Genomic DNA, 18,970 nt, shown 5'->3' on the forward strand with positions numbered 1-18,970 from the left:
ACAGGCTGCAGCCATGTGCTCTGGAGCCCCTTGTGCTTCGTGGCTGCCTGTTATTGAAACAGGCCACTCCCCTTGGCTGGTTTCTGGCCAGACACCGGATAATGGCATTGTGCTGGGGATGGTAGCAGCTGCTAAAGCTTCCCCCTCCCCTCCAGACTCTCAGTTTTTAAAGAAAAACCGCCCAGAGCGGCGGTTTGGAGCGCGTGCGGGTGGGGCGAGGCAAGCAGGAGCCTGCCTGGGGCAGAGTCCATGGGCTGGATCCGATGGCGGGGCAGGCCGGATCTGGCCTACAGGCTGTATTGTGCCCAGGCAGCTCTAATGGCAGGAGGCCGAGGAAGCGGACGGACTCCAACATCCGCGTGCAGCTCATGGCGTGTCTCCCGAGGTGCACTGGACCAAAAGCCAAGGCCCCACTCCCCCAGCCCTGCACTTGCTTAGGAGAACCGAGTTTCTTTACCTCCCTCATTTGAGGTTGTCCCACCGCCCAACAGGCAGCTATGCAACCAGATCAGGCGGGTTCTGAGAACTTTTGCCCCCTTCAGAGCTGCAGAGTTTTTCTCTCGTCTTTGCTTTCCTGTCTTTGCAACAAGGAAATAGGTCACATTTCAAACAGCCCGTACGCGGGGGTTTGTCAATGTCAGTCAGCACAGGGGACAGGACGTGGCCCGTTTCCCTCCTGCTCGCTTCCAAAAGCGCCACGGCACATGCATGCCCGGGAATATCGGTCCCTCTCACCATGCCTTTGATGTAAGGGACCAGCCGAGCCCTTCGCCCCGTCTGCAAGCCCAGGTAAGCTGCCGTGCGGGACTCGCTCGGTCCTTCATGCCGCTGCTGGCGTCCCTTCTCTTCTTCTTTCTATGCATCCTGAGCGCGCCGGGGGCCTGCTGATGGCCACAGCGCAAGGCCTGAGTCTAAATCCAGTTGTGGGCCCAGTTTTGCCCAGGGTTACTCTGGATTTCATGAGCGGAACGGAAGACCAGAGCAGAAGAAAGCTGGGGGCAGTTAGACTCATGATGGTGGTTAAATGGTCTGACATCCTGTTCGCCAGGGCGGCTCAAACTTTTCCACCCCCGGAGCCACCTCCAGAACCTCTCTCCCAGCACCCGTGGCCAGGGGGGATGTAGCCAGCACCCCTGGCCCCTGTTAGCCACATGGGAAGGAGAGCGTGGTTAAGCTTCCCTGACATTTACGAACCCCGTCAAGTACAGAGCGGATCAGGGCCAAGTCTCAGCGCCCAAGACGCCCCACAAGACAGGCTGTTGGCAAATTTTCACCATTCCCCTTTGTTCCTTTGTCATCCATGTCATCTTGCCCTGCACTTGTCTGGCAAACACGGGCACCACTGCAAAGCCCTGTCAGTCTGGGCATGGTCCGGGGGGCTATAGAACAAAGTGGAGCAAAGGAAATTGGAGCCTTTTTTAATGGCCAGATCTGTCAGAGGGTGGACAAAGCCCCCGAGGGAGGCTCTGGAGACCCCACCGCGTGGGTCAGCTGTAAGCAGATCAGGACAAAGAACGGGAGAGAAGCGCAGAGGGAAGGGCTCTGTCTTGGCCGGGAGCAGGGGTTAGGTGAGCTCGAATATTTGCCACCTCTGCCTGATTTGTGTGTGTTGTCAGTTCAGTCGCCTTTCTCCCCCGGGGGAGGCTCCTCTGTGGCCCACTGGCATTGTGTTCATGCTTTGGCCTCGCAAGTGAGCAATCCGGAACGTCGGAGCAAACAGGCTCGAAGCCGCGGTCGAGTTCCGTCTTAGCGTGTCCAGCCGATGGGCTTGGCTTTTTCAGGACCTTGGGACCCTATAGGCTGCCTCTCTCCGCTGCTGCCTCTGCGCACCAATGGAACGGGCCTGGGACCTGTTACGAGCAGTTGGCCCACTGGGGAGTTAGCCTGGAAACTGGATGTGCCTGGGACACAGGTTAAGAGTCATGAGACTGAGGGATTTGGGCTTGTTCAGTCTGCAGAAGAGAAGAGTGAGGGGGGATTTGAGAGCAGCCTGCAGCTCCCTGAAGGGGGGGTCCAAAGCGGATGGAGAGAGGCTGGTCTCAGTGGGGGCAGGTGGCAGAAGAAGGAGCAATGGGCTCAAGGTGCAGTGGGGGGGGGGCTAGATTGGATATTAGGAAAAACTATTTCCCTGGGAGGGGGGGAATCTCTGTCCCTAGGGGTGTTTAAGTCCCGGCTGGACACAGCCCTGGCCGGGCTGATGGAGTTGGGGCTGGTCCTGCTTGGGGTCTCTGCCTGCCCTGGGGCTCTAGGTCAGGCTTTGCGCTGGGTACGCCAGGCAGCCCTCGGGCAGCCAAGGTCTGGAAAGGTCGACTTGGCTCCAGCAGGGCAACAAATCTCTTAGCAAGGGCCCCCCGAGCCGGGCCAGTCGCGCAGGAAGCGGAGAGCCCAAGGCCTGGCCAGGCCCTGGAGCCAGAACCATTTTGCACCTCGGAGGGCAGAGCTGAGCCGTTTCCTGGGGAGAGAGGAGGGACGCTGGGACTTGCTGCTGCCCCGCCGGGTGAAGCCCTATGGCAGCGAGGGGCAGGGCAGCGGCCAGAGTCGGTGAGGCGGGTGCGGAATCACCGACGGGGGAGTGCCGCTGCTAACCCCGCTGCCCTCACGGAGCGCGAGCCAGACTGCGACCCGCGGCCCGTCCAGCGACCTCGGCGGCACGTCGCTTTGTTCCCCGGGTGCCCGTCTCCCCCGTTCCTCATGGCTCCTTCGTTCATTTGCAGGCTCTGGTCAAGCTCCCGTTTGACAGGGTCTAGACGTACCAAGCGGGCAGGGTAACCTCACGGCCTAAGGGCAGCGCTGCAGAGTTCTGAAGATGGGGGGACGGGAGGGGTTTGTAACAGAGCAAAAGGCCACGGCGGCTCCGTGGAACGCTCTCGCTCGTGGCCTGTCAGTGGCAGGGTGTGTTTAGACCAGACTCTGCTGCACGGCGCTTGGGGCTTCGGGCTTCGCTGCTGCCCGATGGCGCACGCCCAGGTCCAAGCGAGGTCAGTCTGGAACGCAAGCGGGAGGGGGGCGGGGTGAACGAGGTTCACGTGGCGTCTTCTCCCAGCAGGAGAAAAGGGGATCGAGCGGCTCCCTCGGAAGGACAGCTCCTAGGGGAGGGAGGGCCAGTGGTTAGAGCAGCAGCCTGGGTTTCAGGAAGCCAAGGTCCAATTCCCTGCTCTGCCCTGAGCGGCCCGAGGCACAGTAGGAGAGAACAGCCCTGCATTGCCCTCCAGGGCTGCTGAGAGAGCTCGGGAGGTGCTTGGCTCCTCCAGCGACGGGGCCGGCTACATGCCCGAGAGACGTCTGCCTTGGCCAGCACAACGGGCCTTTCACCGCGCAGTGCGTGGAACCCGGGCGCCCGCGCAGCCATGGCGCCTCCTGCTGGTCACGCTGGGAATTGGCACCCTCAGCGCTGGAGCGCCCCTCCGGCCGGGTTCTGCCACCTGACAGTAGGAGCCGCATCCCTCCCAGACCACGGCGCCCCCCCTCGGGGCACTGACCCCCCCCAGAGTCACCCCGCAGGGACCCCCTATCCCCCTGTCACCGAGGGGTGGGGAGTCCCCGGGCCCTGCCCCCCCAGCCGCGGCCAGATGGGGCTCTCAGGTTTCTTAGTTCTCAGGGACACAGCGCAGCTCAGACTTGTCAGCGCAGGGACCAGACGCAGCCAGTGCAGCCCAGCTTGGGGGGGTCCCAGCCCCCCCCCCGCATCCTAAGCCAGCCGAGACTCACCCCCACACCCAGCAACCGGCCCCAGCCTGCAGGCAGCCCCGCCCCCTCCTCTGTGCGGCTCCCCAAGCAAAAGGTGTCACCTGCCCCCCCCCCAGGTGAATGTTACAGTGAGCCTGGACCACTGATGGTGCCAGGCTGGGCAGTGAGCCACACCTGGAATTCCCATCCCCATCTAGATAGCGATGCAGTGCTCAGGGAAACCGAGGCACACACACATAGGACAGTAGAAACCACCATGCAACAGAACAGAGCGAACATAATCCCCACTTCATCACGCCCCTGCACCCCCCTTGCCTCAGCGACCCGCTGCCAGGCATCTAGGCAACCTGCAGTGGCCACTCATCATAGGCAAGGGGTGGGGAGTGAGGGCAGAGCCCCCCAGCCCTGCTCTGTCTCAGCCAGGTCCCTCCTGCTCTAGAGCTTGAGCAAGAGTCTGTTCTCCTCCCTCCACAGCCCCAGCCGGCCCTTAGTTCTCTGCAGCCCCACTTGTGGCTGCCTACCCCTCAGCATCCCCGCATCTACCCCCCAGAGCCTCCCAGTGCAGGGAAGATGTCCCCTCGGAGAGCTTCACAAAGTGCCCTGGGATTGCATCATCTGCCCCTGAAATGCAGCCTGCTCTGGGGTGGAACAGCCACTGTTTGTAACAGAGAACAAAAGCCAGCGAGCGAAGGGTGCCACGTGAAACTGCAGGGAGAGGCAAGATGCCCCAGTCCAAGGGGCTATTTTGTCACACACCCCGCGGTTAAACACCCCTGCTTAGCTCAGAATCGCCGTGGAACTTTGATGACCACGAGGGAGGCCCCGGGGCATGGGCCTTGTCCGAAAGCCCTCTCTCCTCGCGCCTTGCGTCCCTGCCACCCCAGAGCAGCACGGCGTTGTGCTCCGCCCCAGGGACCGGCGCCTGTGTCTGACGGGAAATGCCAGCCCATGCCGAGGAACCTAAAGGCGCCCCCACCCCTCAGTCTGCGCACGGGCCAAGGAGGCGGAACTGGGGCCCTCACTGGCAAGGTCCCCGCAGGTCCCCTCCACTCGCCATGTGCTGCGGGTGCGGGTCCGCGGTGTTCGGCACAGGAGGGCCTGGGGGTCACAACAGCTCGTGGGTCTGTCCGGCCATTCGCTGGCACAAGGGACGTGCCCTGGCACTGCGGCCCCGGGAGCCAGCGGGGCAGGGTGCTGGGATCACCGCTCTGCCATGGCACCGTCTGGGCACACTAGGGTGTCGTTTGCAGCACGGGGGGGGGGAGAGAATCTATGGGGGGAAGGGTGGCCGAGTGGTTGAGGTGTTGGGCTAGAAATCCAATCAGGTTTCCCTGGGTAGGTTTGCATCCTGCTCACAGTGAGGCCTGTGTTAGAGCAACAGTCTCAAGCTGCAGTGGAGGAGATCTAGGCTGGGGGTTAGAAGCTGGAGATGAGTCACCAGGGCGCCCCAGTAGCCAAGAGGGCGAATGGCAGATTAGGGGGCATTAGGAGGGGCATTGCCAGCAGATCCAGAGGAGCGATTATTCCCCTTTATTTGGTGCTGATGAGGCCACATCTGGAGTATTGGAGAGGATCCAGCGGAGGGCACCAAAATGCTGAGGGGGCTGGAGCACATGGCCTACACGGAGAGGCTGAGGGATTTGGGTCTGTTCAGTCTGCAGAAGAGCAGAGTGAGGGGGGATTTGAGAGCAGCCTTCAGCTCCCCGAAGGGGGGTTCCCAAGAGGCTGGAGAGGGGCTGTTCTCAGTGGGGGCAGGTGGCAGAATGAGGAGCACTGGGCTCCAGTTGCAGTGGGGGGGGGGTCTAGGTTGGAGATTAGGAAAAGCTATTTCCCTAGGCGGGCAGGAAGCGCTGGGCTGGGTTCCCGGGGGGGGGGGGGGGGGGGGAATCTACATCCCTAGAGGTGTTTAAGTCCCAGCCTGACCAAGCCCTGGCTGGGCTGAGTGAGTTGGGCTGATCCCGCTTTGGGAGGGGGCTGGACTCGGTGCCTCCTGGGGTCTCTGCCCGCCCGGGGGTTCTCTGATCCCAGAGCGTAGCTACGTGAGCTGGGCTGGTGTGATGAGGCCGAGCGCCAGGATGTCTCTAAGAGCAGGCGGACGTGGGGGTGGGACGTGCTGCAGGAGGACAGGGTGGGAATTTCGGCCTAGCCGTGGCTGGTGAAAAGCTTTGCAATTCCAGGTGATGCTTAAGCTTGTGTGAAAGCCCCAGGAAGCCAAGATTTCAGCCAGTCCCTCGTTGTCCCCTGAATCGGCGCTTAGACCGGCCTGTTTCTCAGCCTCCGCCAAGGCAGCTGATGCGAAAGGCTCAATAGTTCAACATTCCCCATCCTGCCACCTCCACCAAGCAAGCGCGCGGCCCCAGCGAGCGGCTCTGCCTTTGCACGCGCAGGATGGATCGTTTCGCACAAGGAGCGTCCCCAGCTGCCGCTTTCAGCGCGCTGCCGGCTTTGCACAAGGGCCTGCTCGTCTCCTGCGAGCTTCCGCTTGCACCTCTGGGCCCGCCGCGCTTTGCAAGTGCTGCAGCGCCGAGGGCACTGGAACCTCTCGCCCCCGATGGATTCGCTCTCGCGCTGCAAAGGAGAGAGCCCGCCAGTGTGGCCTCTCCGCGAGCGCCTCCTTGGAGATTAGCAAGAGAGGGACCCCCCGTGCTTCGAAAGGGGGCTGCTCTCCTCTGGGCTGAGTGCCACCAGACAGATGGGGCAAATCACCCATTCCAATCAGCTGATCTATCCGGGGTCCCAGCAGGCACGTTCAGATCCCTCACTACGGGAGTGGGACGTGGGTCAGATCTTGCAGGACTTGCTTTGATTGCCGATTACGATGGGCATCAACTGTATAAAAGTGCTGGTGTGGCTCAAGGCGCAGTACCGGGTTTCGCGGTTGGTCCCAGCTGGCCGTGAGGGGCTGGGCTGGCTTTGCCCCAATCAGAAACCTGCACCAAAATTGCAGCTTTTCGGTTTCTCCGCTGAGCACTTCCCATCCCCCACCGCTCTCTGACTCACGACCAGTCTCAGTGGTTCAAAGCAGACTTAGTACAGGAAGTTTGATTCTTATTCTGCCGGCAGCCTAAGGTCCCTTGATGGAAATGGAAGTTAGCTCCTGCATTTTCTGCTGACTTCAATTATTCTTAACCTGACATCACTGTGTGCAAACCTAGGTCCCAAATGTTAGGCAGCTAACCCAGGATTTTTCAAAAGACCCGCCGAATCCGGCTCCCACTGAATTTGGGAACTCCCACCGAAAAGCCCGCCCTATCGTTGTTAGCAGGGCTCCTAAATCACTGCTCCATTCGCGAGGTTGCTGAGTGTCTCCAGCTGGAGCCGGCCGGGCGTTTCTCCCAAACACAGCGGGGGGGTTTCTGCCGGCTTCTGTAGACAAACACCAGGGAGCTGAAGTGGAAACTTTCTGCAGAAAAGGGCCAGTTTCGACTCACTTTTCAGCTAGAAAAAGAAGGCGAAGTTTCCAAGTTGTTGCAAAGGAGCCTGTCACTGTCTGAAACCAACAAAAGTATCGAATCCGAACCGAAAGGCACCTGGGCAGGTCAGCGCGTCCTGTTCTCACGGCAGGAGCGCGCGTAACCCACGTGCACAAACCAGCCTGGCTCGGTGGCTCATGCACTAAACTGCGGAGGGCCCGGGCCTGGTGGCGCTATGCGTGGGGGCTTGGCTGGGCTGTCTCTGGAGTGTGGGACGCACCCCCTCAGCTGGGGGGAGCATGTCACCCTCCTACCTCCTGGGGGTCCACTAGTGTCTGTCTAGTGGCACTGAGACCATTTCCATAGCGATAACGAGTCTGCTCTGCAGCCTGCTGGCTTTGAGGTCCAGAGGTCCCAGGTTCGATTCCGCCCATTGGCGTGACACAAGCACTGTCTAGACCAGAGCGGGGCAGAATATGGCCTGTGGGCTGGATCTAGCCAGTGGATGCAGTGGGGAGACTCAGGCAGGCTCCCGTCTGCCCCCCTGCCCCGCTGAAAAAAGGCAGCTGCAGAGCCCTGTTTGTCTTAAAACAGCTGCAGGTCTGGGAGCGGGGAGGAGAGGTTTCGCGTGCTTCCCCTGGCCCCTGCACAATCCCATTGGCCGGTGTCCAGCCTCTGCAGCTGGTGCAGGGGCGGGGCAGGCAGGGAGCCTGCTGGGCTGCTGGCCGGGAGTCACCCAGGTAAGTCTCCCAGCCAGAGTGCGCCTCTCCGCCCCAGGCCCCTCCCTCCCATCCTCTGCCCCCCGCCCACACAACCCAAACCCTCTGCCCATGCTCCCGCACCCATAACCCCTCCCCTGCCCCTCCCCTGTCCTTGGTCACAACCTGCACCCCAAGCCCCCCTTCTGCACCCAACCTCCACCCACTCTGCACCCCGGCCCTCAATATCATGGAAGACGGTGGCCCTCGACCACTTCCCAACCCCTTGGAGTGGCCCCTTACCAGAAATGATTGCCCCCCCACCCCGATCTAGACCATGCCTGACCCCCCCACCCCGATCTAGACCATGCCTGACCCCCCCACCCCGATCTAGACCATGCCTGACAGTGCTTGTCTCATTTCAGAGTTTGGGTTTAAAATGACGTTTCCTTTCAACGGGAACATGAGAGAACATGAGACGACCAATTAAAAAAAAGGAACCCGCCAAAACTGGGACGTGGTGGGGCTGTGGTTGGGCGGGCTCCAGGGCATCGCGCCGATAAGCTGGGCGAGGCAAGAGCTTGTATTTGATCAATATCTGGAACCCCGCCGGGTCTAGCTCAGTCTGAGACGAAACGCCTCCGTTGACCTCGAACATCCCCCCTCGTTTGTCTTCCCGGAATTTTTTGAGATCTGGACGTTCTGCCCCAGCTCCGGCGGGGAACGCGGGGTGTTTGTGGGGGGGGGGGGGGGATAGTGCCACAGGACGGGGGAACCGTTGTTCTACGCACGGCTCCCACCTCGGCTGGGATTTCAAATAACCCAAAGGGCGTTCGAGTCCATCGACGTCCAGGCACCTAATTCCCAGAGGGGGGCGTCTACAATGCAACACAGTGTCAGAGCAGAGTCTCGGAGCCTGGATATCCCAGTCCAGGTGCCAGCCCAAGCGGGAGCGTCTACACCACGCTGGGGAACCCAGGACCGCGAGCCCAAGGCAGCTGACCGGTTAAGAACGCAGGAGGGCCAGGCTGGGTCAGACCAAAGGCCCATCCCGCCCAGGCTCCTGTCTGCCCCCTGCTCCAGGTTCAATGCCACCCGCCACGATCACTCAGTGGCACGCAGGTATTTCCAGCTGTGCAGGTGCACTGTGGGATCGGGGGAGGACGGCGCATCCTGGCGGGGGGTGGGGAGCTGTGTGAGAAAGAGGCGCAGATCGAGGCGAGGATGCGTGCGAGGCTGGGCCGACCGTACCGCTCAGCGTAGATTAGATCTACGCCCAGGATCCTGCGGTCACTAGCGCGGGGGTGGGCGGCTGTACCTGCCCGAGGTCGCCGCCGTGTCAGTGGTCCAGCCGGCCCCTCTGCAGCGTGAGAGCAGGGTTCTGACAGCCGTGCCGGGGCGGGGCTCTTTGCAACACTGCCCGGGTTCGAGGTGACACTCCCATGGGCACAAAGGCACCACCCCGTTACGCTGGTTCTCAAGGGAGGGGTGGTTGGCTGCTTTGCAGGGCTAGTTTAGCAAGGGGGGCAGGCCAGGCTGTATCAGGAGCAGCGTCCTGAGGCAGGGCCTATCTTTCGAGCCCTGGCTACGATTATTTCCACAGCACTTGTTATGCGGAAGGATCCCAAAGTGCTTCGCAGCGCGCGGATCACGCCGACTGCCTCTACGGGAGCGGCCGGCGCGCAGCCCCGTGACACGGACGGGACCCCGAGTGAATGTTTCCGAAAGGCGAATGTGGGGGGGAAATCCACAGCAAGTCTGGCTATCGATGGGAAAAGACCCTGGGTGCTGAAGGGCCCCTCCTCTCGCTTCTTCCTGGGCCCTCCAGCCGGGAGCCGAGAAACATGAGGAGTTCGCCCAGAGTCGTAACAGCCCCCTCGACACACACTTAGGGGGCGTCTAGATAGCGGCGCTATTTTGGGAGACTTCCGGTATCGATTTCGACATAGCTCTGCTGCGTCTTTTGAGCAAGCCCAATTTTTTGCAATAGATTTTGAAATAACGGGCTTGCTATTCCTACGTCCCTGTAACCCTTTGTGACTTAGTGTGTGTACCTTGCTGGTTGCTATGCTGGGCAGTGGGTTGTGAGTGACCTCCACTGGCTGCTGCTTGCAGCACGGCCCAGCAGGGCAGGGGATGAGTCATTATGCAAGGGGGCTTCCAACCTGTCTGACCAGTTATCTCCCAGGGAGCAGAACAATGGGAGGAAGGGGAGTGGAGCCCTGGCTGGGGGCAGGGCTGGAAGTGAGTGAGTTAGGTTTCTGGCTGGTTTCATGGAGGAAGCAGCCTAGGCAACGGGCTGGGATTTAGGGGCCCAGGCTCCCCCATCTCAAGGGGGCTGAGGCATCCTAGGCCTGCCCTGGAACCAGATGACATCTGTGCTGTGCTGTATCCTGGAGAAGCAAGAAACTCCCTCTGTTCTACTGGCTGGTGGAGTCTGTCCGTGCCATTACGGGGGTGCAGGAGACGGGAAAACCCCAACACGTCATCACACCCTCGTTTCACGAGGATTGAGGGGCGTTTCGGCATAGCGGTGCATTTTGAAATTTGTCCCTGTGCTGATCGTGCCCACTTACGAAATAAGCTACTTTGAAATTAGATCGAAATGAGCTGCGCACTTTGCATAGCTAATTGGGTGTCCCTCATTGCGAGCTAAGGGGGCAGTGTAGATGCACCCGCAGGAAACCTTCATTGCCAGGTTAACTCCACGGCGGGACGTGGCCTCTGCTGGGCAGAGCTGCCCACAGAATTCCACAAGCCAGAGCCACGGGAGGGGTCTCTGGGCGGAGCTGGGAGCCTGCAGGATCAGACAGCATCCGGGGTCTGCCCACCTCCCTCCCCACTAAGCTTGCCAATTCCTGGGACTACGTTATCCACTAGGTGTGAGCAGGCCCGATGACAGGGTGGGGGGCAGCTGGAGTAACTGCCCCGGGACCTTGCAATTCAAAGGGGCAGTCCTTGGCCCCACCCCTTCTGCTGGAGGCCCCGCCCATCCTGGAGGCATGGAGCTTCCCCCTCCATACTTTGTCCAGGGCCCAGCCCGGCTGTTGGCTTCCTTGACTGTATCTGGACAGTTGCTGGCCCCTGTGAAAATGGGCACGAATCTCGGGCAGTGTTTCCTGTAAGCTGTGCCCTTGGGCGGCCACACAGGAGAGATTCCATCTTGCCCAGCTGATCAGTAGAGTTCCCACAGCCAGATGTTTTTGTTTCCAGTGGTGGTGCACAGGCCTCGGTGCACACCAATAGATTTATTCTGCACACGGTTGGAAAAGACTAGAGGGAGCACTGGTGCTAATCGATGATGAGCCAGCCCCAAATTTTCCAGCCTCAAAGTGCTTAGAAATCTTTTGCACATAGCAAAGGACTAGTGGCTGAAGAACGAGACCCCAAAGAGCAGGCGAGGGCAGAGGCGGGGAAGGGGCGATGCTGGGCATTGCTTCAAACCCCACAGTGGTCCCGAATGAACGGCTGGGAAACGAATGGCGTGGGGCTTGCTCCAATGCTACCCCCAGCCCCCTGAAAGATTTTGGCCACTGTGACAGGTGAGACTAGATGATCTCTGGAATGTATCTAGTTCTTTTTTGAACCCATTTAAAGTCCTGGTCTTCACAACATCCTCAGGCAAGGAGTTCCACAGGTTGACTTTGTGCTGAGTGAAGAAAAACTTCCTGTTGTAAACCTGCTGCCTGTTAATTTCATAGTTCTGGTGCTATGGGAACAAGTAAATAACTTTTCCTCTTCACTTTCTATCACATGATGCTAGTTGTGTCAGTTTTGAGAAGAGGGGCAGGGAGAATGTGATGAATCTTTCTGTTCCTCTGCTCTCCCTTCCGTCATTCTGCTCAAAGCACCCCTCGTGATACATTTCAACAGCAGGCCAGACTGCCGCCTCCATGGCTCCTAGAGGTCACTGGGGCAAATGAAAAGCGGGGAAGAATTTCTCATCTGAGCTTTGTGACACTGGACGAGGGAAGCAGCTGCCCTGCCCAAGTGAGGCTTGTGTGGGAAAAGCCGAGCTGGACGCTTGTGTCTGCTCCTTGTCTGGGGGGCCACGCTGGCCGACGCACTCCCTGTGCGGACACCCGGGTGAGAGGCCAGCATGGGTGGGGCTCGCTGGTGGAAGCGAGTTTGTTTCTGACATGAATTTTGCATTGGCCAAAGGTGCCTGCCTAGCTGAGTCCTCAGTTGGTAGAGGGAGCCAACCAAAACCATAACAGGCCTTGCCCCAAGAACTGGGGGGGGGGACACAGAACCCCAAAACCAGATTCCTGAGACTGTCAAAACTGGCGTGAGGAGTGCAGATCACGGGATGAAAACAAGTCCCAAAGAAGGGCACCAGGCAGAGAACCCTGTTGAAAACCTGGATCCCTAGGAGCAGTCCAAGAGGAACGGCCAGGCGGGAACAGCCGGGCGGGAAGGGCTGGATGGGAAGGGCCGGGCAGGAAGGGCTGGGCGGGAACAGCTGAGTGGGAAGGGCTTGGCTAGGCGAGAAGGGAAGGGAAGGGAAGGGAAGGGAAGGGAAGGGAAGGGCCGGGCGGGAAGGGAAGGGAAGGGAAGGGAAGAGAAGGGAAGGGAAGGGAAGGGAAGGGAAGGGAAGGGAAGGGAAGGCCGGGCGGGAAGGGCTTGGCCAGGCAGGAAGGGAAGGAAAGGCCGGGCGGGAAGGGCTTGGCCGGGTGGGAAGGGCTTGGCTGGGTGGGAAGGGAAGGGAAGGGAAGGGAAGGGAAGGGAAGGGAAGGGAAGGGAAGGGAAGGGAAGGCGGGAAGGGCTTGGCCGGGCGGGAAGGGCCGGGGATCTGCAGGCTGCCCAACGCAGGACCCAGCTCTCGCTGAGGTCAGAGGGAGTTTGAACTTTGGCTTCGCCGTGGGCCATGTGGGATTCTCCTCCCAGGGAGTCCTCGGTCCGTGGACAGACCTAGACCCAGACTCCCTGGGGCGCAGCAGGGCCCAGCTCCACAGGCCTCCAGCCAACGCGCCTCATTGCAACCTGGAAGGGCCCCTCTGGAGAGCCAGTCGTGGGGGAGGGGTCTAGTTCCCCCAACCCGCTAGTCCACTAGGAATCAGACTGAGACCCCATCCGGCGCCATGTGAGCAGCCCCCTAAGGCCACCCGACAGCTATCGGCCTGGACCGTCCCATCCCGTCCCATCCAGGCTGGCTCCAAGCGCCGCCCTGGAGGTGACAGCTCTGTGCTGAAGCCCGGCTCTTTGTGCCGGGACAGCCCCTGTGCCCGGGGCAGTGCGAGCCGCCCCCGCGGCGGTGCCTGGGCGTTGCCAGCATTGCAGGAGGGTAAGGGGGGAGGATTCCCGGGGGAAGCGTGAACTGGAGGAGGGACCCGTTGGGAGCAGACGTGCCTCCCGAGTGGGATGTGCCTGGGACGGGGGCTAACGGCCCTGGCAGGTCTCCCTAAGGGCTAAGTACGTGAGCCAGCCGGGCTGGGAAGAGGCCGTGGCTCCGGCCTGCCGGTGAAGATCTCAGCGTGGCGCTGACGGGGGGATGGACCCGCCAGCGCGGCTACTGCATGAGCTAGAGGCCAGCTGCAGAGCAGGCTCGATATTCTCGCTGCCGGTGGTCTTGGTGCCTCGGGGCGGGACAGAGCCCCGCACCAGCCAGGGAGGGGCCTGGAGTAACTCAAGCCAGACTCCTGGGGACCGCAGCACAGACACTGGGCTGTTTTCTCCACTGATGACGGGCTTGGGGGTCAGGGCTGAGCCACCTTCCAGCCCAGCGTGTTTCCTCAGGGCTGCCAGGCCGAGCCCTTCAGCAGCCGGAGTCCAGCGTACGCCCCCCCAGCGATTCTCCACTAGGCGTTTCCCCCGGAGCATTCGCCGACTCCGGCCAAGGCTAGAAACCCGGAGACGCATTTTCCCCACGCGGGACCTGACAAATGCAGAAATTAGAGACAGGAAACTCCTCTGTGCCCCCCGGCCCGCCCGGCGTTCCTCTGCCACAGGGTTTCCCGTCCCGTTTCGAATGACTCAGTCAGTTGATGCCCCTTGGAGACTGGGCCCACGCTTGCGGAAATGGCTCCTGGTGACCATTTTCCTTTGCTGACTGTCATGACGTGGCTGCCGGTACCAGCCCCTGGGAGCTCCCTGCCGGTCACTCGCGGAGCTAGTTACCACATTTCGCCTCCCCAGGCCGCCCACTGCGCTCAGCGAGCACGCCGGGGCGTGGTTAGTTCAGGAGAGTTGGCTCGCTGCTCCGTCCCGCCGGCCCTCAGCACTTCTGCTGCGCCTCGGAACGTCTCCTCGCTCGCTCACAGAGTCTCCAGAGACCGTGGCGCCAGCGGAGAGGGAAGAGCAGGCCCAGCGTGCCAGGAGCCCTCGCTCGCGAGGGGCAGTGACACCAGGGGCTTGTGTCCCCTTGGATTTTAGGCTTATTCCACACAAAGACAACTTGCCGTTGTCTGAGCACTGACCAACGCGCCCCAGGCCTGGCTGCCTTCACCCGGCGGCGACCGTCTCTTCCAGTCACGCACCCGCCTGCCGAAGGGAATTCCCAACGGATCGCTTGGCCCCGCTGCGCCGCCCTTCACACCAGCCTGTGACTCCTGGGCGTCAGAGAGCTCTTGGCGCCTGTAGCGTGGGGATGGCAACTGTGACGCCCGGGTCGTTCCATCTGGGGTCGTTCTGTTTGCCCTCTCTAAGCCCCCTCCGCGGTGCACACTGGAGAGTGTCCTTCCCTTCCCCAGGCCCTTGCGTGAGGTCCCATGTCCATGGGACATCCCAGCTGTGCTGCTCCACGGCTTTGGGCGCAGATGGGGGCGACTGATGCAAGGCCCCCTCCGGAGGGAAGATGCTGCTACGTGTCGAATCCGCCGAAATGTTCACTGGAAACCAGCCTGGCCAGGGCCCCAGGCTCTGTGAGTGGCTGTGCCGTAGTGGGGGTGCAGTGGGGGGCTGTAGCCTGGTGCCCCCCTGTGCGGTGATGGGAGATTCTCTATGAAGCTCAAGCAATGGCGCTTGCCAGCCAAGGGCTGCCCCATTCCGAGGCCCACGTGAGCCTTTCCGCCAGGCTGGGCTGGCAGGGGGGGTCCTAAATGAGCTTCTTCCACAAGCCCAGCCGGTCAGACCCCAGGCCAGCACACAAGGCTGTTGCAAAGTGCAAGGACAGAGCTCGCGTGCAGCCAGAGGGAGAGGAAAAGCCAGTCACTGTGTCTGGGCGTCTCGTGGGCAGCCTGCAGGGCTCTCCTGGCTGGGGCGTTCATCTCCAGAAAGGCCGCAAAGGGACCAAGCGGCCGAGTATGAAGCTGCACATGGGTCTGAAGGACGTTTTCCTCCTCCCAAGCAGCCCAGGCCACGCTGCGCCCAAGCGGCCGTCAAGAGCAAAGCACAAAGGGGAGCCCAGAGTACTGACCAACGTGGCTTCACGTGGCCCAGCGGTGCAGACGGCTCGTAGGTTACGGGCTTCTCTCACGCTGGGACACAGGCCAGAAATGCAAGGAGGGATCACGGAGCAAAGCTCGCCCCATGTCCGCTCCAGCCCTGCCCCTGAGTGGGGGGCGGATGCAGGGAGGCCAAAGGGAGCCCAGCACGAGGCGAGGAGCAGGAGCTCTGAAATGGAGCCGGCTGACGGAGGCTGGTGACGATTGAGAAGGGACGTGGGAACCGGACGGAAGGCAGCTCCGGGTTCCCTCTCCAGCTGGCCCAATGCTTCCCAACAAGGGTTTGCCGATGGAAAATGCTGAGTCAGTAGAACTGAAACACTCTGCACCCCCATGTCGATTCACTGGAAACCAGGCCGGCCAGGGCCCCAGGCTCTGTGAGTGGCTGTGCCATAGTGGGGGGGAATAGCGGGGGGTCTGTCTGCTCTGTGACCCGGGACCCCCTGTGCTGGGAGGGGAGATTCTCACTGACTCTCCCAAAAGTGGATTAACCCAGACACCCAGGCTCAGCCTCCCAGGGAGAGACAAAGGGGGGGGGGGGGGCGGAGACCAGCACCTGGCTGGGGGGCAGGGCTGGGAGGGGGGCAGTGGCTGTCTGGGAAGCATGGAGAGAAGAGGCTACGCTGGGGCCTAGGGGCGATGGACCCTAACCCTGGGGTCTGAGGCATCCTGGCCCTGGCCCCTGTAGCCGCATCCCATGTGTGCTGGGTTGTACCCTGAGGGAACAATAAACCCCTTCGAGTCCACGACTGGCCGAGTCTGTTCTTCTTGCTACCAGGCTGCAGGATTTTGGGGAACCCCAACTTGCTGTCACAGTGGTCAACTTCCCAACCGCCGCCTCCTCGGCTTCCCAGCCGCCGCCTCCTCGGCTTCCCAGCCGCCGCCTCCTCGGCTTCCCAACCGCCGCCTCCTCGGCTTCCCAGCCTCCTGCCTCCTCGGCTTCCCAACCGCTGCCTCCTCGGCTTCCCAACCTCCTGCCTCCTCGGCTTCCCAACCGCTGCCTCCTCGGCTTCCCAGCCTCCTGCCTCCTCGGCTTCCCAACCGCCGCCTCCTCGGCTACCCAACCGCCGCCTCCTTGGCTTCCCAACCGCCGCCTCCTCGGCTTCCCAGCCTCCTGCCTCCTCGGCTTCCCAACCGCCGCCTCCTCGGCTCCCCAACCGCCGCCTCCTCGGCTACCCAACCGCCGCCTCCTCGGCTTCCCAACCGCCGCCTCCTCGGCTTCCCAGCCTCCTGCCTCCTCGGCTACCCAACCGCCGCCTCCTCGGCTTCCCAACCGCTGCCTCCTCGGCTTCCCAGCCTCCTGCCTCCTCGGCTTCCAAACCGCCGCCTCCTCGGCTACCCAGCCTCCTGCCTCCTCGGCTTCCCAACCGCCACCTCCTCGGCTACCCAGCCTCCTGCCTCCTCGGCTTCCCAACCGCCGCCTCCTCGGCTTCCCAGCCTCCTGCATCCTCGGGTACCCAACCGCCACCTCCTCAGCTTTCCAGCCTCCTGCCTCCTCGGCTTCCCAACCGCCGCCTTCTCGGCTTCCCAACCGCCGCCTCCTCGGCTACCCAACCGCCGCCTCCTTGGCTTCCCAACCGCCGCCTCCTCGGCTTCCCAGCCTCCTGCCTCCTCGGCTTCCCAACCGCCGCCTCCTCGGCTCCCCAACCGCCGCCTCCTCGGCTACCCAACCGCCGCCTCCTCGGCTTCCCAACCGCCGCCTCCTCGGCTTCCCAGCCTCCTGCCTCCTCGGCTACCCAACCGCCGCCTCCTCGGCTACCCAACCGCCGCCTCCTCGGCTTCCCAACCGCTGCCTCCTCGGCTTCCCAGCCTCCTGCCTCCTCGGCTACCCAACCGCCGCCTCCTCGGCTACCCAACCGCCGCCTCCTCGGCTACCCAACCGCCGCCTCCTCGGCTACCCAGCCTCCTGCCTCCTCCGCTATCCAACCGCTGCCTCCTCGGCTTCCCAGCCTCCTGCCTCCTCGGCTACCCAACCGCCGCCTCCTCGGCTACCCAACCGCCGCCTCCTCGGCTTCCCAACCGCCGCCTCCTCGGCTTCCCAACCGCTGCCTCCTCGGCTTCCCAGACTCCTGCCTCCTCGGCTTCCCAACCGCCGCCTCCTCGGCTTCCCAGCCTACTGCCTCCTCCGCTATCCAACCGCTGCCTCCTCGGCTTCCCAGCCTCCTGCCTCCTCGGCTACCCAACCGCCGCCTCCTCGGCTACCCAACCGCCGCCTCCTTGGCTTCCCAACCGCCGCCTTCTCGGCTACCCAACCGCTGCCTCCTCGGCTTCCCAGCCTCCTGCCTCCTCCGCTATCCAACCGCTGCCTCCTCGGCTTCCCAACCGCCGCCTCCTCGGCTTCCCAGCCTCCTGCCTCCTCCGCTACCCAACCGCCGCCTCCTCGGCTACCCAACCGCCGCCTCCTCGGCTACCCAACCGCCGCCTCCTCTGCTTCCCAGCCTCCTGCCTCCTCGGCTTCCCAACCTCCGCCTCCTCGGCTTCCCAGCCTCCTGCCTCCTCCGCTACCCAACCGCCGCCTCCTCGGCTTCCCAACCGCCGCCTCCTCGGCTACCCAACCTCCTGCCTCCTCGGCTTCCCAACCGCCGCCTCCTCGGCTACCCAACCGCCGCCTCCTCAGCTTCCCAACCGCCGCCTCCTCGGCTTCCCAGCCTCCTGCCTCCTCAGCTACCCAACCGCTGGCCTCCTCAGCTTCCCGGCCTGGAAATTTGCAAGATTTTCCCGTTCCATGGGGATTTTTGCATTTCCAGCTCTTCAGTCCCCTTTGGAGCCACTGCAGCCCAGTGAAAGCCGGTCTAGCCCTGTGCTGTTCTCACACAGCTCTGGTGAGTCTGCGTTTTAGGACGGTGATCTCCTGGGATCCGCCGGACTGACAGGAACCTGCCAGTTTAAGCTCACGTGAAGGAGGCAGCATCTTGCTGGGTGCCTGGTGCTCCGCATGCCACTCACACATTGGTGCACGGGGGGAGGACACTATACAATGGAACGAGACGGGCTTCCCCAGCGTTGTCTGGGTCCAGGGCCGGGGAGGGCCGTGTGGCTGGCTCAGGGTGGCAGGGGCCAGCTGGCAGAATGGGGGGTGCAGCAGTGAGGATTTGAGGGGGGAGAAGGGGGGCTCAGGGCAGGAGGTCAGTGGGGGGGTGGAGTGGGGGATCGGGAGGAGGGCTCAGGAATCTAGGGGCGAGGATGGTGCTGTGTCTCGACGGCGGCTCTCTGGCGTGCCTGGGGCAGCGCTGCTCAGTCTCAGCTGGTGACTTCCCCCGGAGGGGGCCACGGCAGCGGGGGCTGGGCTGCCGGCTTTGGCCGACGGCTCCCCAGGAGGATGGCAGGGCCGTGGGCCAGCGGAACTCCCTGCTCTGGGTCTGGCGCTGTGGCCGAGGGCCGGTGAGAGGGGTTTGCCTGAGGCTTTGCAGTGGAGGGGGGGTGCATTTGCCCATGGCTGGTGGCCTGTGTGACGGCGCGTTGGGGTCCCCCGCCTCCTGCACCCCCGAAATGGCACGAACAGACTCCACCAGCCGGTAGAATAGAGGTGGTTTATTGCTTCTCCAGCATACAGCACAGCACAGATGTCACCAGGTTACAGGGCAGGCCTAGGATGCCTCAGCCCCCCTTGATATGGGGGGGTCTCGGCTTCTAAACCCCCCAGCCTGTTGCTGAGGCTGCTTCCTCCATGCTCCCAGACAGACACTAACTAACTCTCCTCCAGCCCTGCCCCCCAGCCAGGGCAGCATCCCCCTTCCTTTGTTCCTCCCCATGGGGGTAGCTGGTCAGACAGGTTGAGAGACCCCTTTGC

At 62.4% G+C, this 18,970-nt stretch overlaps 1 protein-coding gene across 1 annotated transcript in view; it reads left to right on the forward strand.

Moving 5' to 3' along the window:
* Window positions 1–585: 585 nt before the first annotated feature.
* The window catches only part of ZAP70 (zeta chain of T cell receptor associated protein kinase 70), a 58,688-nt gene continuing 40,303 nt past the window's right edge, over window positions 586–18,970 (forward strand). The window contains exon 1 of the mRNA XM_075903180.1: window positions 586–789. The gene's annotated coding sequence lies outside the window, so the exon portion shown is untranslated. The remainder of the gene's footprint in view (window positions 790–18,970) is intronic.

The sequence above is a fragment of the Pelodiscus sinensis genome, chromosome 19 (assembly GCF_049634645.1).
Source record: "Pelodiscus sinensis isolate JC-2024 chromosome 19, ASM4963464v1, whole genome shotgun sequence".
Taxonomy (NCBI): Eukaryota; Metazoa; Chordata; order Testudines; family Trionychidae; genus Pelodiscus; species Pelodiscus sinensis.